The following is a 17,660-nucleotide window of genomic DNA, read 5'->3' as shown; positions in this document are numbered from 1 at the left end:
ACTGCGGCTAGTCGAGCCAGCCCCTGCCGCAGGCCTCGAGCTTCTTCTTGAAGGTCCTGGTCTTGAGCCCCCTCAGGACTTCTGCATTGGCCCACTCGGCCTGGCCGTTGCTCCGTGGGTGTGCCACTGAGGCGTAGCATATCTGCGTTCCAAGCTTAGCACAGTATGTTTTGAAAAGGTTGCTGGTGAACTGCGAGCCGCTGTCGGTGATGATGCGGTTGTTGGGGACCCCAAACCGGATCACGATTCCCTTGATGAACTTGAAGGCCAATCCAGCTGGGATAGTGCGCACGGCTTCTACCTCTGCCCACTTGGTGAACTTGTCGATGGCGACGTAGAGGTACTGGTAGCCCCCCGGTGCTCGAGGGAACGGCCCTAAGATATCCAGTGCCTAGACCGCGAACGACCATGTGAGAGGGATCGTCTGGAGGCCCTGCATGGGCTGATGGATTTTCTTGGTGTGGAACTGGCATGCTTCGCAAGAGCGCACCAGCTCTGCGGCGTCGTTGAGCACTGTGGGCCAGTAGAAGCCGTTGCGGAACGCCTTGCCTACCAAAGTGCGTGATGAAGAATGATGCCCGCAGTCCCCACCATGTATGTCCGCTAGCAGCTCGAGCCCCTGCTCCCTGGAGATGCACCACAAAGAAACGTCATTGGGCCTCTTGCGATATAACTCACCATCTTGGATGTAGCACGCGGTAGCTTGATGGCCACGCGCTCAGCTTCCTCCTCCTTCTCTGGCAGGGTCCCTTGAAGCAGGCACGCCTTGAACTCTTCGGTCCAGCACCCCTCCTGAGGCTCGAGCGCGAGCAGCAGGCGGGCCCCCGAGGGGTGGCCACAAGCTGGGGCGTCCGTCTGGGGTGCCTGAGGCAGGTCCTCCTGAGGTGGTGCTGGAGTCGCGGCGCGGGGAGTCACAGATGGCTTGAAGAGCCGCTCCTCAAACACCCCCGGCTCCTGAGGGAGCCTGCGGCAGGCTCTATTGGCGATGTCGTCCGCTTCCTAGTTGGTTCCGCGTGGCACGTGCTGCAGCTCCACGCCCATGAACCGTTTCTCCATCTTGCGCACGTCTTCTAGGTAAGCCTCCATGTGCTCGTCCTGGGGCATGGACTCCTTGTTGGAGAAGTTGATGAGGAGCTGAGAGTCGCCCTTGATGGTGAGGCGCTTCACTCCTAGCATGGCCGTGGCCCTGAGTCCGGCGAGCAAGCCTTCGAATTCTGCAATGTTGTTGGAGACCTTCTCGCAACTGGAAGCAGAGCTGTACTGCATAGCAGAGCTTGTCCTTGGTGGGTGAGATGAGGACGGCCCCCGCTCCTGCGCCTTGTCGCGCAAATGCCCCATCAAAGTGCATGATCCATCCATCCGGTTCTTCGTCTCCTGGTAGGAGGGAACGATCCTCGCCTACTCCATGGTCGGGAGCGTCGGTCCACTCGGCCACGAAGTCCGCGAGGGCCGCACCCTTGATGACCCTGGTGGTGTTGAACTCGAGATCGAATGCCTGAAGCTCGATGTTCCATTCAGCAACCCGCCTGGCGGCATTCGGGCTCCGAAGCGCCCTCTCCAGAGGGTACGCCGAAACAATCTTGATGGGGTGGCCTTGAAAGTAGTGGCGTAGTTTCCGGGAGGCGACCAGGAGCGCAAGCAGGAGTTTCTGAGGCATGGGGTAGCGTGCCCTGGCCTCCCTCGGTATCGTGCTGACAAAGTAGACAGGGTGTTCAACGAGGGGGGAGGCATCAGTGGAGTCTTGTTCTTCGTGAGGGCGCGGGTCCTCCATGGCTTCATGAGATCCACCCTCAGGAGCCTCGGTGGTCATGGGGTCGATCACGACCTCGGGGGGAATGTCGACCACTGGGTCGATCCAGTCCCCAGACACATCATCCTGAGTGTGTTGTGCCTTTCTCAATGGTTGTGCATCCTGCTGAAGTTTCTTGGATGGGCATTCCTTCCTTAGTGCTACCAGGGCAGCACTGGCTGAGTGAGGGGTGGCTGCCAGATAGAGCACCAAGGGCTCGAGAGGGCACGATGCCACCATTACTCGGGCTGGTCAAATATCTCTAGAGGTCTTGAAAGGCCACGTCAGCCACTGGGGTCCACTAGAATGGATCCTTCCTCTTCATCAGCTTGAAGAACGGGAGGACGCGCTTCCCCAGCTTGGAAATGAAGCGCCCAAGTGAGGTCACGCAGCCCGCCAACTTCTGCATCTCCTTCAGGGTCTGCGGGGGGCTCATGTCTTCTATCGCCTTAACCTTCTCTGGGTTGGCCTCGATCCCTCTGTGCAACACCAAGAAGCCCAGCAGCTTGCCAGAGGGAACCCCGAACACACACTTCTTGGGATTAAGCTGAAGATCCACCTTGCGTAGGCTGGCAAACGTCTCCTCCAGATCTCCTATCAGGGTCCTGGCCTCCCGAGACTTTACCACTATATCGTCAACATAGGCCTCTGTGTTCCACCCGGGCTGCGAACCCAGGGCGATATGCATCAGTTGCTGGAAGGTTGCCCCAGCATTACGCAGTACGAAGGGCATGCAGGTGTAGTAGTACACCCTGCAGGGGGTCAGGAATGCCGTCTTCTCCACATCCTGCACGGCCATCTTGATCTGGTAGTAGCCTGAGAAGGCATCCAAGAAGCATAACAGGTTGCATTCTGCTGTGGAGTCCACGATCTGGTCTATGCAAGGGAGCAGGAAGGGATCTTCCGGGCAGGCCTTGTTGAGGTTGGTGAAGTCGACACACATGCGCTCCTTCCCTCCTTTCTTGGGGACGATGACGGGGTTCGCCAGCCACTCTGGGTACCACACCTCTCGGATGACCCATGTGGCTTGTAGCTTGCAGGTTTCCTGGACGATGAAGGCTTGTTTCTTGATGGACTGGTGACGGGCCTTCTGCTTCACCAGTCACACGTTTGGGCAGACCCTCAGATGGTGCTCGGTTATTACCCTTGGGACCCCAGCCAAGTGTTTGGGTTCCCAAGCGAATACATCCTTGTTGGCTCGCAAAAAGTTGACCAATGCCTTCTCTTGGTCACGAGGGAGGCCCGCCCCTATGGTGAAGGTGGCGCTGGGCCCCCATCCTCACTGACCAGCACTTGCTTCATTTCGGCTTGGTCTTGGGAGAACAATTGCTTCTTCTTGGCTGGCGCTGCTTCTGGGGCCTCCTGACCTCCCTTCTCGTCGGGCAACGCGGATGCTGCTGACCTGAAGGCGAGCTTGAGAGCCTGCAGTGCGCCCTTGGCATCTCCCTCCACCATGAGGATGCTGTTGCGGCTGGGCATCTTCATGAGGTTGTACGCAGGGTGGGTCGTAGCCATATACTGGGCAAAGGCTGGGTACCCCAGAATGGCATTGTATGGCAGGTCGATCTTGGCGATGTCGAAGTCGATGAGCTCAGTGCGGTAGTTGTCGTGGGTCCTGAAGGTTACAGGAAGGCGGATCTGCCCCAGGGGGCTGGTAGATCCGCCACTGACCCCAGAGAAAGGCTTGGAGGGTCGGAGCCGGCTGGGCAGCACGTGCAGCAGGCCGAATGCTTCTGGGGAGAGCAAGTTGTGGTCGACCCTGCCGTTGATGAGGGTTCTGGTGACCACCACATTGCAAATGGTGGGGGTGCAGAGCATTGGGAGCGCGCATGCTCCCGTCGTGGCGGCGGGATGATCCTCGATGCTGAAGGTGAGGTTGGACTTGGGCGCCGTCCAGCCCGGGGGAGCCCCCGAGCCCGACTGGGTGGCGCTTACCACCGGTAGAACTGCTTGATGTGGCGGTCGGAGGGTGGCGCCTGTGAGCCACCCAGCAGAGCTGCAATGACCGGGGGCACCGGTGCCGCGTAGTGGGTGAGGAAGAGGTCGCGCAGCTCCTTCCAGGAGGCCATAGAGGACGCCGGCAGGTTGAGCAACCAGGCGTGTTGTGCGCCTGTAAGGGCCATGGGGAGCCAGTTGGCCTTCACCTTGTCGTCTCTGCCGGCTGCCCAGACTGCCTCCTCGTATGCTTGGATGAAGGCGGCCGGATCCACCGCGCCATCATAACGTGGCGGCATCTCCGGTCAGAACTTGGTCGGCCACCGCACCTGCGCAGGGAGAGGGTGAAACAACGCGGCCCCGCTGCTTCTCCGGGAGCGCGTGTCGACTGGGTCGATGGAGGAGCGCCCGCCATTGGGGTCAGCGGCATGATCTGGCGGTCGAGGTAGAAGATTCTGACGCACCCCTACCTGGCGTGCCAAATGTCGGATTACGGGTTCCATAAACCCTTGAGAGGTTCGAACTCTGGGGTGCGTGCGGATATCTCAACCTACCCAGCCTGCCTACTCACGATCCTCCTAAGCCTAGCGCGTCAAGCTCAAAGGGACAAAGATACACAGTAGTTTATCCTGGTTCGGGCCACCTTGTGGTGTAATACCCTACTCCAGCATTTTGGTGGATTGCCTAGGAGGGCTGAGGATGAACTAGTACAGTGGATGAACTGGCCTCGGGAGGAGAGGTGTTCTTGAGCTCGAGGGAGCTGGTGTGGTGTGTGCTAGTTTGTCTCGTCTCTCAATCAGATCAGTCGCCTCTCTACGGTGGTGGCTAGTCCTATTTATAGTGGCCTTGGTCCTCTTCCCAAATGTTGGCGGGAAGGGATCCCACAACAGCCGGATTTAAAAGGGGACAAGTAGTACAACTTATATATCCTGACAAAAGTAGTCTTCGCCTGCGAAACGCCTCTGGTCGTGACGCTGCGGTGGGCTCGTCGATGACCTCCGTCCAGCCGTCCTGGCGGTCTTGGTCTGGTTGCACCAGAATGAAAACCTTTGGCTGATTACTCGTGACTCCGCGCCTGCGGCTTGCCTCCTTTGCACCGGAGAGGAAACCTGCGCTTTGCGCCCGCCTGGCGCCCGTCTGGCCATGGTCGTCATGGCTCACGTCAGCTGAACCTCATGAGGTGAACCTTGCATAGAACTCTCCGCCCCTCGAGAGCTAGCCTGAGGAGGCTGATCCCTTCACGAGTCTTGGCGGCGTCTGCCTCGTGAGGCTCGGCCCCTCGCGAGGGTCTCGGGTTGTTGATGTTGAAGTTGGGCCATACCAGGCCGTCGATGGAGCCACGTGGTGGGCCGCAGGCAGCAGGGCTGGATACCCCCATATCCAGGACACCGACACTTTAGAATTACTCCAAAAGGCATTATTATGCAATAAAACAACATAAATAATAGTAGGTAAACATGATGCAAAATGGACGTATCAGGTTCCGGTAACCACCCCCAAGGGTTGCCAAAGTGTACGGGTTCGGTGACTGCACCCAAGGGTTGCCATTTGTACGAGTTCGGTGACCGTCCTCAAGGGTCCCTTAGTGGAATCACGGCATCTTGCACGTCAGGAGATTACGATGGCCATACTGGATTCTTGGGGAGCATTGTGCCTCCACACTGCTCCAAACGGAGATTAGCATCCGCAAGGGTGTGAACTTCGGGATACATCATCGTCTCTGCGTGCCTCGCTTATCTCTTACCCGAGCCCTTTACTTATGCACTTTACTTTGTGATAGCCATATTGTTTCATGTTATATATCTTGCTAACCTAGGTGTTTATCTTTCTTAGCATAAGTTGTTGGTGCACATAGGTGAGCCTAGTTGTTGTAGGTTTTGTGCTTGACAAATTAACTGCTAGGTTTATTGAAGGGAGGAAAACACCCATTGTGAAGCATGGCAGGGCTTGGACCACCGACTTTACTTGGACTTCCTTGGCTGCGTATGACATGAACTTCTCAGACCAGTCATTGCACCTTTTGCCAAACCTATCCATGATAGGCTAGAAATTTTCATCCTTCATTCTTCCTTCCGAGATCGGGAGGCCTAGATACTTGCTCTCAAAGGTAGAGATAACCCCCAGGGTTTCCTTTATTTCCTCGCTGGCTTCCTCCGGACAGTGCTCACTGAAGAGGATGGAACATTTGCTCTCACTTAATAATTGGCCCGTGCATTTCTGAAATTCCGTCAACACCTTCTTGATGGTTCTGGCCTATTCGGTCGTCACGTTGAAGAAAATTAGGCTATCGTCGGCACACAAAAGGTTAGAAATGCCCGGGCTATTCCTGGCGATTTTTAGTTGGGTCAAGTTCCCTTCATCTATCTCCTTCTTCATGAGGCTGACAAGGATATCTACGACAAACAGAAAAATGTAAGGGCTAAGCAGGTCTCCTTGGCATAGACCTCTTGACAAGACAAAAGGTTCCAGCAAATCACCATTACACCTGACTGAGTAATGAACTGAGCACACGCATTGCATAATCCAATCTGTCCACTTCCTCGAGAAACCTATTTTTAGCAGCACATCCTTAAGAAAATCCCGGTCCACCTTATTGTAGGCTTTTGCCAGGTCCAGTTTGTATGTGCAATGGGTATTGTACTGGTTATCTTGTTGTGTTGTATCTTGTGAAAACATTCAAATATGATGGTGGCATTATCTGTGAACAATCTTCCCGGGATGAAAGCGCTCTGTGTTTTCGATATGAGATCATCCAATAAGGGACGCAACCTATTAACAAGAAATTTCGAAATCACCTTGTACAACACATTGCAGAGGCTGATTGGTCGGTAGTGTTTCAACGAATGTGGGTCATTACCCCTTGGAATAAGAACTATCATTGTGTCATTAATTCCTTCGGGTAGTATACCATTATCAAAGAAACCGAGGACTCTATTAATCACATCGTCCTTGACAATCTCCCAATTTCTCTAGTAAAACCGGGCTGGGAAACCGTCCGGACCTAGTGCCTTTAGAGGACCAATTTGGAATAATGCATTGCTAACTTCCTCCTTCGTGAAAGATTTAACTAGTTCTGCATTCATCTCCTCTGCCACTCTCCAATTTGTAAGTGCATCTAGTGCCCCTTAGTGATTTTGGTGTATTGAAGACTTATAGGTTAAGGGACTAATATGTTTGTGAGTGTACACAGGCTCTATAAGTCCACGAGGAGTTTGATATTTATGATGAAAATCGACCCCTAAAAATGTATGTCTTTATCTGAAGACTTTGGTTCTCCTGAAGATTTTGAAAGTGAAGAAATTGGTGTGACCTTGAAGACTTGGCTATTCATGCGAGGATTATGAAGCGTGAAGACTTTTGTCTTAGTAGTTTCATTTTCTCTTTCTTGACTCATAGGAAACACCATATTGATAAAGGGGGTCGAGGTAATACTAAGGAAAGCAATTTCCAAGTGATGCTCAACTCAAAATCCTACACCTACCCAATCCTTTCGAGTGAAGCCATTGGAAATCTCATATTAGTTCACTCAATTTCTTTAGTGAAAGAGACAGAGATCTTCTGGTCACTGAGGAATTTGTTCTAACTGAGGAGTTAGGAATTGGCCAGTGCGGATTGCCTACACAGTGAGGAACATGATAGCCCCGAGGACTTTGTACCTCAAATATCCGACCGTTGATGTGCTACGCGCCAGCTGTCCCAAAATATCTACCCACCTAACAGTCATATCATTGAAGGGCATTTATGTCTTATCATGCCGGACTGCTCCCTAGGCTATAAATAACCACCCCCTACAACCACTAGCTGGTTGGCTACTCCGAGAGAAACTAACACTTGTCATTGAGAGCATCCCATCCTCCGAGGACTTTGAGCAAAAATCATCAAGTGAGGAAAACCCAAAACCCAAAAATGTAAAACCCAAAGTGATTGAGCATCACTGAAGAGATTTTTCCTGTGTCGAACCGACACTTGTTACCTTTGAGGACTATGTATCCTCCAGGCAGTTAGGCATCATGGTCTGAGCATCCAAGAGGAATTGTGGATCATGGAGTGACCAAGTCTGTGAAGGTTTGGAAGTCACCTGAAGACTTACCACGAGTGATTGGGCGAGGTATGTGTGACTTTAGCTCAAGGAGAATACGGTGAGGACTATGTGTATGGGACTATGTGTCCTCTGGTTTAAATACCCAGCCGCTCCAACCAGACATACAACTGTCACAGCAGTTGGAACTGGTCTACCAAATCATTATCTTCACCAAGCCAACTGGTTCTATTTCCTCAACCCTTTCATTTCCTCATTCATGTGTTGATGAACCTGATCTTTACTGTTTGAAGACTTTGTCTGAAGACTTTCTCTAGTTCCTCAATCCAATTTCTTCAGTCACATAGTCTTCAGCTTGATTATCCTATTTTCACGCTTTCTGTACTCTGTGCTTTGTTTTCATTTCATCATAATGACTATGTTGTTGCTCTGTTATGCGTATACATGAGTACTTATTTCGCTGCTAGTGTGTCGTTACTTAGAAATTTCTTCAACTAGAAATTCCTCAGTGACGAATTTGTAAAAATCGCCTATTCACCCCCCCCTCTAGTCGATATAATGCACTTTCAATTGGTATCAGAGCAAGGTACTCCCTTGTTCTGTGTGATTTTGGTTTAACCACCTGGAGTTTTAGTTATGTCGAGTGCAGGTATGAAGAAAGTATTGTGCCCTATCTTTGACGGTCATGATTATCCCAAGTGGAAGGCCATGATGAGGAAGCGCCTCATGGCGATGAACCGCGAGCTGTGGACCGTCACAGAGATTGGCCTTGCCGACCTATGCAAGATGGCGGATGCTGATGATATTCGCAAGTACACTCGTCTCGATTGCATGGCGAAGGATATATCATCTGCTCATGTCTCTCCAGAAATCAGTTCAAGCTCATTATGCATCTGTGCAATGCAAAGCTTATCTAGGACTGAATCTTTGATGTTTATGAAGGTCATCGAACTCGTCAAGATCCATGGTTTCATGATTTCAAGGAATCACTTAAAACGATGACTTTTAAACCAGAATCATCATCATCCGCTCCATGCCTCATGGCTAAGGGTGCAAATGTACCTGATTACTCCTCATCTGAATCTAGTGATGATGAATCTGATGATGATGATGTCTTTGGACCTAACTATACCAAGCTTGTTACTATTGCCACTAAACAATAAAAGGCTTTGGAAAAGGTTCAAAATCTGCTAGACAAAAGCGATGACCTGTTGGGTGAGGAATTGAATCGAACTAAGACTTTGACTAATAATCATCAGAGATTTCAGTTTAAGTTTGAAAATCTTCAGGGTCATCATAACTCTCTCTTAGCCGATCATGAGAAGCTTTCTTATGAATTTCTTTAGAGAAAGCAAGATCTTGATAAGTTGAGGGTTAGTTATGAAGATCTTCAGAAGGAAAACTATTCATTGCTTGCTCAACAGATCAGTTCCGCTCAGGAAGAATTTATTCCACCGTGTTTGAAATGCATTGAGCATGAATATGCTAATTCTTCACCTGAATGTTCCAATGCTTCTATTGCTGCAAATTCTTCAACTATCTCTGTGGTAAAAAATTCCTCATCTGAGGATACCACTAGTATCACTAACGATAATGGTGGGTTGAAGGACTTGTATGTGACAGGCATATACAAAAGGCTCAAAGGGCATCAGACTCTTTGCAATGTGCTCAAAAAGCAGATCTTGAACATGAACCCTAGGAAAGAGGGTATTGCTTTTAAGAGGAAACTCAATGCTGATGGGACCTACTGGAAACCTGAGCAGTATCCCAGAACCTCATGGGTTGCTGCGAAAGGACCTCCCGTAGATCCATGCACTTTATCTGGCTTTACTTGTGAATCTTCATATTCCTCTGATGGGTCATTTGACTCCAACTATAAACTGTTCAAAAATTATAATGGTGAAGTATTTGCTCGATATGTTGGAACTAACTGCAGGAACGGTCCCCCTATGAAGAAAATCTAGGTTCCCAAAAGGTGCCTTGAAAGTCTTCAGGTGAATGCCATCATGACATTCATATGCTTACCCTAACCCCACTTATGTGAAACGAAGTGCACTGGCTTCAATGCCATATTTCTCTTATGGAGATCACAGAATGATGAACTCTTCGCCACCACTCCAGATGTGGGTGGTGAAGAAAAAGAACTAATCTCTTATGCAGGGTCGGGTCTCCAGATGAACTTAATTGTCTGAAGAATTTGCTGGAGGCCTGAATATGCTTGAATGGACGCAAGCTAATCATGAAGAAATGAATTACTCATTTCTCACATCCTCATATTGCTATATCTGTTATACTGTTGATGAAATTCCATCTGATGAAATTAATGTCATATTCTTCACTGATGGAGTATATGGGTTCGTAAGTTTCACTAATTCATTTGCAGGATGAACAACCCAAAGCCACTGAGTGGGTCCTCTACAGTGGATGTACAAATCACATGACTGGTGACAGGAACTTATTGATGGACACTGCATTATCTCCATCTCATCTGAAGCATATCACCTACGCTGACAAAGGCAAAAGCAAGGTATTGGGTCTTGGTAGGGTTGCAATCTCAAAGGATAGACACGTGGACAAAGTCATGCTTGTCGAGTCCTTAGGATTCAACCTCATGTCTATCTCAATGCTTTGTGATCTTGATATGATTGTCGTCTTTGGCAAATATCGCTGCATTGTGCCAATGGAATCTGACAATTCCAAAGTCTTCGAAGGCTTTAGGAGAGGAGACTTGTATATTGTTGATTTCTCTGCAGGACCACAGCCTACCACATGTCTACTTGCAAAAGCTTCAGAAGGATGGCTTTGGCATCGACGACTTGGTCATGCTGGCATGAGGAACTTGCATACACTCGCGAAGAAGAAGCATGTCATTGGCATCGAGGGTGTCAAATTTCTCAAAGATCATCTTTGTGGGGCTTGTGAGGCTAGAAAGATCACCAGAGCCAAGCATCCCTTGAAGACTATCATGACCACTTCTCGTCCTTTGAATTACTTCACATGGATCTCTTTGGCCCTACTCATTATGCCACATTCACTAATACTGCATCATTATATGGCTTTGGCATTGATGATTATTCTCGTTACACATGGGTGCATATCATCACTTACAAAACTGAAGTGCAGGAAGTCTTCAAACGATTTTCCTCAAGAGCATCTATGAACTTCAGTGTGAAGATCAAGCATATCAGGAGTGATAATGGGACTGAGTTCAAGAATACTGGTCTTGATGACTATCTTGATGAACTTGGTATTACTCACGAGTTATCTGCCCCTTATACTCCTCAGCAGAATGGCGTCGTAGAGCGCAAGAACTGGACTCTTGTTGAGATGGCTCGCACTATGCTTGATGAATACAAGACTCCACCTCGTTTCTGGCCTGATGCTATTGATACTGCGTGCCACATCATCAACAACGTATATCTTCACAAATTCTTCAAAAAGACCTCATATGAACTCCTCACTGACAAGAAACCCAATGTAAGTTATTTCAAAGTCTTTGGTGCTAAATGCTGGATTAGAGATCCTCATCACAATTCTAAATTCGCACAAAAAGCACATGAGGGTTTTATGCTTGGTTACGGAAAGCACTCGCACACCTACAAAGTCTTCAACACCTACCACCACAAGGTTGTTGAAACTGCAGATGTGTGGTTCGATGAAACTAATGGCTCACAAAGAGAGCACCCACCTCTTATGCTAGATGAAATGTCACCTAAGGAATCTATCAAGTTCAAGGCTACTGAGGATGTTATTCCCACTGAAGAATCTGCTGAAGAAGTCATTCCAGAACGTGAAGAAAATCATGCTGGTGCTACTGAAGAAAATGTTGTAACAAATCAAAGTCGTCAATCTGCTCATCCTCGCATTGCAAATGAAGTGCAGATTGAGAAAATCATCGACGACATCAATGCACCAGGTCCTCTCACATGCTCAAAAGCTTCACATTTGTCTAACTTTTGTGGGCATTTTGCGTTTGTATCTATCACAGAGCCCACCAAAGTTGATGAAGCATTTATGTAGCCTGAGTGGATTCAAGCTATGCAAGATAAATTGCATCAATTCCAGCTCAATAATGTGTGGGAGCTTGTAAAGTGACTAGACCCACGCAAGCACAATATCATTGGCACCAAATGGATCTACTGCAACAAGCAAGATGAAAATGGCCTTGTGGTGAGGAATAAGGCTCGTCTTGTAGCTCAAGGCCACACACAGGTTGAAGGAATTGATTTCGATGAAACTCTTTGCACCTGTTGCTAGACTTGAGGCTATTCGCATATTGCTTGCTTATGCTAATCATCATAATATCATCTTACATCAAATGGATGTGAAAAGTGCATTCCTCAATGGTAAGCTTGAGGAAGAAGTATATGTTGCTCAACCACCAGGTTTTGAGGATCCAAAACTTCCAGACCATGTCTTCAGACTCAACAGGGCCCTCTATGGCCTCAAGCAAGCTCCTCGGGTGTGGTATGATACATTGAAGGAATTCCTCATGAAGAAAGGCTTCAAACCCGGTTCACTTGACCCAACTCTTTTAACCAAAACATATGATGATGAATTATTCGTGTGCCAAATATATGTTGATGATATTATCTTTGGCTGTACTAACCAACATTATAGTGACGAATTCGCCTATATGATGAGTGGGGAATATCAAATGTCTATGATGGGAGAATTGGAATTCTTCTTAGGTCTTCAAATTCGTCAAAAACACAATGGCATATTCATATCCCAGGAGAAATACCTCAAGGATGTCTTGAGGAAATTCGGCATGCAAGATTGCAAAGGCGTCAAAATCCCTATGCCCACAAATGGCCATCTATACACCGATGAAAATGGTAAAGACTTCGATCAAAAGGTATACTGCTCCATGATTGGCTCTTTATTGTATCTATGTGCATCTAGGCCGGATATTATGCTTAGTGTTTGCATGTGTGCCCAATTTCAAGCTACACCGAAGGAATCACACCGTAAGTCTGTGAAGCATATTCTTCGATATCTAGCTCAGACTCCAACACTTGGATTATGGTATCCTAAGGGCTCGACTTTTGATCTCATTGAATATTCTGACTCTGACTATGCTGGTGATCGGGTGGATCGCAAGTCAACATCAGGCACATGTCATTTCCTCAGACGATCCTTGGTATGTTGGTCCTCGAAGAAGCAGAACTGTGTATCACTCTCTACTCCTGAAGCTGAGTACATTGCTGCTGGTTCTTGCTGTGCTCAATTGCTATGGATGAAGCAAACCCTCAAGGACTATGGCATCAATGTGAAGAATGTGCCACTCTACTGCGACAATGAGAGTGCTATCAAGATTGCTCACAACCCAGTTCAGCACTCGAAGACAAAGCACATCCAGATTCATCATCATTTTCTTCGTGATCATGTGTTGAAGGGCGACATCTCCGTCGACCACGTGAATACTGAAGATCAGCTAGCAGATATCTTTACAAAGCCCTTGGATGAGAAGAGATTTAGCAAGTTGCGGTGTGAGCTAAATATTCTAGAATCTTTAAATGTTCTTTGAAAAGGACACACATCCTAACACTTATGAAAAATTGATGACTTAGATGTGCAACACACCAAGTAACGTTTTTCTTCAATCAATGAAGACTAACCCTCTAAGTGTGAAGAAATTAATGAAGAATTTGATTCTCAAAACCCTACGACAATTGCACGTGGTGTCTGAAATCATCATTCTTATACGGTGGGTTACGCCACCAACCAAAGTTGAAAATCTTCAATTTGAGATTTTGCAATTTCTTCAATTTGTTTTAATTCTTAAACTTTGCAATTTCCTCAGTCTTTGCGACTATGTTCTTCATTGCTATATATATATTTGAGTTTTTTTCATGTCCTCTACAGCATTCACTTATAGCTAATTCTTCAAGTTGCTTTTTTCATCTAAGTGAATGTGATCTGACTCGTTCCCCCTCTATGCTAAACTCAACCCAGTCTGTTCACAAATTCTTCATGTGCGTTCTATTTGAAACCCGTTCAAAATCTTCACTGTGTCCTTGACAGCTGAAGAATTTGTGAACGAAACTTTAAAATTTTCATTTCTAATTTTTGGCTTTTGCCGCTCAAATCCTTCCGCATCCCATGACAGGATTTATCTATTCACCCACGATCTAACACGATGTCCATCTCTCAGTACGTGGGTGACACATGTCGCCAGGATAGTAAGGGTCAGGGGACGAGAGGTTTTTCACTTCGGCTATAAATACCCCTCCCCTTCCTATGAGCTCATTTACTCCGCTCGATCTCTCTCCCTTGCTCGATCTCTCTGACCTAGCACCACCACTACATTCCGTCATCGCCTGTGAGGAAGAGCTTCACTGCCTCGACCTCGTCGTCGTCGTACTCACACCGGCCGTGGAAATCTTCAGCTCCTCCTCCGTCGTAGTTGTCTTCCTCCGCCAAGTTAGGGCGTGGAAGATCTGAATGGACGAACTTCCATTGTTCACCTCTCAGTTCGCCGTGTTCTTCGTGAAGGGTAAATAAAAGTTACTTTTACTGCCCTTGTTGATTCTGATGATTTCCACAAAATCTTCAAAAGGTGTTTATTCTTCAACTTTCACATCCGTAAACACCAAAAGTTGCTTCTGTTCTTGATTTGTTTCCCTAAGATGAGGTTTTCTTCAAAATTCCTCAATTGTCTGGATTTTCAATCTATACAACTCTGGAACCTAAGACAAAAACTCTTACTGAAATTCCTCAAGACTCCACTGGTCGAATTCCTCAAACTTGATTCCTTTTAAAACAAAATTTCGAGAATGCATATGACCTCTCCAAATTCTTCGCACCTATATTCTATTCATAGGTACACATGTTTGCTGCTGAATCAGTAGGTTCTCATCAACTTAACTCATTTGCAGTGTTCCTCGAAGAAAAACTGCATACCTCTTCAGAGACTTCTATTGTTCAGAATCCTCAGGTAAAGAAAATGGCTGATGGTAAGCGTCCTTAGAAGGGAGGAAAGATGCCTGAGACAAACACTGCCATCAAAATCCCTGAAGAAATATATGAAGAATACTATACTCCTGATGAAACCAAGCATGGCAAGGAGAACAAAAATCAGTGCAAGGTGCGCATTCAGAGGATCGAACGTAGATGGGCAAGAGAATGGAGGGAATATCGTTATGTCACTTCCAAGTACATGAAGAAATTCACTGTCAATCCTCCATGCCCAAGACCTCCATTGGCTCCAGGCCAAGAAGCTGATCCCACAAGCATCAAAAGAGGTGAGGAATTTCCCAAGGAGTGGGCAAAGCGCCAAAGAAAATTGGCCAAAGTAGCAAAAGAAGCAATGAAGAAATTCAATGAAGATTCCGCCGCTACTGCTGAGGCCTCTGCTAGCAAGCCCAAGAAGGCTATGCTGAAGAAGTCTGCTGTGAAACCACCTTCCTTAGCAGCAATGCCCTCACGGCCCAGCTCATCAAAGCCCTCATGGCCATCTGCTCAAGCAACATCATCAAGTGCAGCTCCTGCTCCTGCAAAATCCTCAGCTGCACCGGCAAAGTCCTCAGCACCAGTGCATCTTGCCACATGCCAAAGGACGACAGGCATCTCTATTGCTTCAAGAGCCTCTGCAAGTTCCTCTGCTCAGCCTCAGTCCTCAACAGCTCCAATATTGCTGAAGAAAAAGGCTATTGCTGGATGCGGCACAAGGCCAAGTCCTCACAAAAAGCAAGTCTCCTTTGAAATTCCATCAAGTGGTGATGAAGTTTATGACAATGAACTTGCTGAAATCATCAGAGACCGCCAACACCGGGCCGCTAGTGCCAAAGGCAGTGATGTGCCACTTCTGCTGGATCCGAAGAAGATCCTTGATTTCATAGATCTATGGCACAAAGATCCCAACACACCTCTGCCTGAATTGAATCTCTCGCCTGGAGAAAGTCACATGCTGACTGCCTTTATCATTGAAGAAAAATGGAAATTTGATAAGGCTAGGCAAGTGAAGAAATCTCAGTACAAGAAGGAGCGATTTCTGAAGAAGAATGTTGTGAACATGTCTCCTGAAGAACTTGTGACTCTTCAGACTGAGATCAAAGCTTTTAGTGATGAATTTGACGCATACCGTGCTGATTGGCTGGGTGCCAAAGTCATACTCGTCAGACTGGTAAAAGGCTTCAAGACTAATGTTTCTACTGAGGCACAACAAGAAATTCCTCAGGGTGAAGCATCTTCTTAGCCCACTGAAGAACATGCCAGCATAGCTGATGAAAATCAGGTTATTGATGATACCGAGAGTGCCAGGGCTGCTGAAGACATTCCAACTCTTGATGAAACTACCAGGGCAACCATCAATGTTGCGCCTGAAGATCAAACCAGGCCAGTTGAAGAATTTGTTGTTGTGCCTGAAGAAACTGAACCTGCCAAGGCAACTGCATCAGTTGTGCCTGAAGAAATAGTGCCTCTTTCATCTATTCCTCCTGGAAAGTTATCACAGATGAAAAGCATCAACCTTCCTACTGCATCAGAAGCGAAGAAGACAAAGGCTGCGGAAAGGGCAGCCATGAAGAAAAGGAAAGCATCTGCTACTTCAGAGTCTTTAGCTCCAAAGAAAATGAAGACTTTGACAAGCTCATTCGCCAACCCAATTGATGTTGTTCCTTTATCAACCATGCCATCAAAGTGTTGGAGATATGCCCTAGAGACAATAATAAAATGGTTATTATTATATTTCCTTGTTCATGATAATTGTCTATTGTTCATGCTATAATTGTGTTATCCGGGAATTGTAATACATGTGTCAATACATAGACCACAACATGTCCCTAGTGAGCCTCTAGTTGACTAGCTCGTTGATCAATGGATGGTTACGGTTTCCTGACCATGGACATTGGATGTCATTGATAAAGGGATCACATCATTGGGAGAATGATGTGATGGCCAAGACCCAATCCTAAGCATAGCGTAAGATTGTGTAGTTCGTTTGCTAGAGCTTTTCTAATGTCAAGTATCAGTTTCTTAGACCATGAGATTGTGTAACTCCCGGATACCGTAGGAGTGCTTTGGGTGTAGCAAACGTCACAACGTCACTGGGTGACTATAAAGGTACACTACAGGTATCTCCGAAAGTGTCTGTTGGGTTGGCACGAATCGAGACTAGGATTTGTCACTCCGTATGACGGAGAGGTATCTCTGGGCCCACTCGGTAATGCATCATCATAATGAGCTCAATGTGACTAAGTGGTTAATCATGGGATCATGCATTATGTAACGAGTAAAGTGACTTGCCGGTCACGAGATTGAACGAGGTATTTGGATACCGACGATCGAATCTCGGGCAAGTAACGCACCGATTGACAAAACGAATTTTATACGGGATTACTTGAATCCTCGACATCGTGGTTCATCCAATGAGATCATCGTGGAACATGTGGGAGCCAACATGGGTATCCATATCCCGCTGTTGGCTATTGGCCGGAGAGCTGTCCCGGTCATGTCTACGTGATTCCCGAACCCGTAGAGTCCACACACTTAAGGTTCGGTGACGCTAGGGTTATTAGGAAGACTTGTATGTGATTACCGAATGTTGTTCGGAGTCCTGGATGAGATCCCGGACGTCACGAGGAGTTCCAGAATGGTCTGGAGGTGAAGATTTATGTATAGGAAGTTGACATACGGTCACCGGAAAAGTTCTGGGGCATGTCGGTATTGTACCGGGGCCACCGGAAGGGTTCCGGGGGTCCACCGGGAGGGGCCACCTCTCCCGGAGGGCCTCATGGGCCGTAGTGGGAAGGGAACCAGCCCTTAGAGGGCTGAGCGCATCCCCCCCTTGGGCCCTTGCGCCTAGGGTTGGGGGGCAAGTCCCCCCCTTGGCCGCCACCCCCCCCCCCTCTAGATCTCATCTAGAGGGGGCCGGCCCCCTTCCTCCCCCCTATA

Source organism: Triticum dicoccoides, chromosome 3B (assembly GCF_002162155.2).
Source record: "Triticum dicoccoides isolate Atlit2015 ecotype Zavitan chromosome 3B, WEW_v2.0, whole genome shotgun sequence".
Lineage (NCBI taxonomy): Eukaryota > Viridiplantae > Streptophyta > Magnoliopsida > Poales > Poaceae > Triticum > Triticum dicoccoides.
This window is presented reverse-complemented; position numbering follows the sequence as displayed.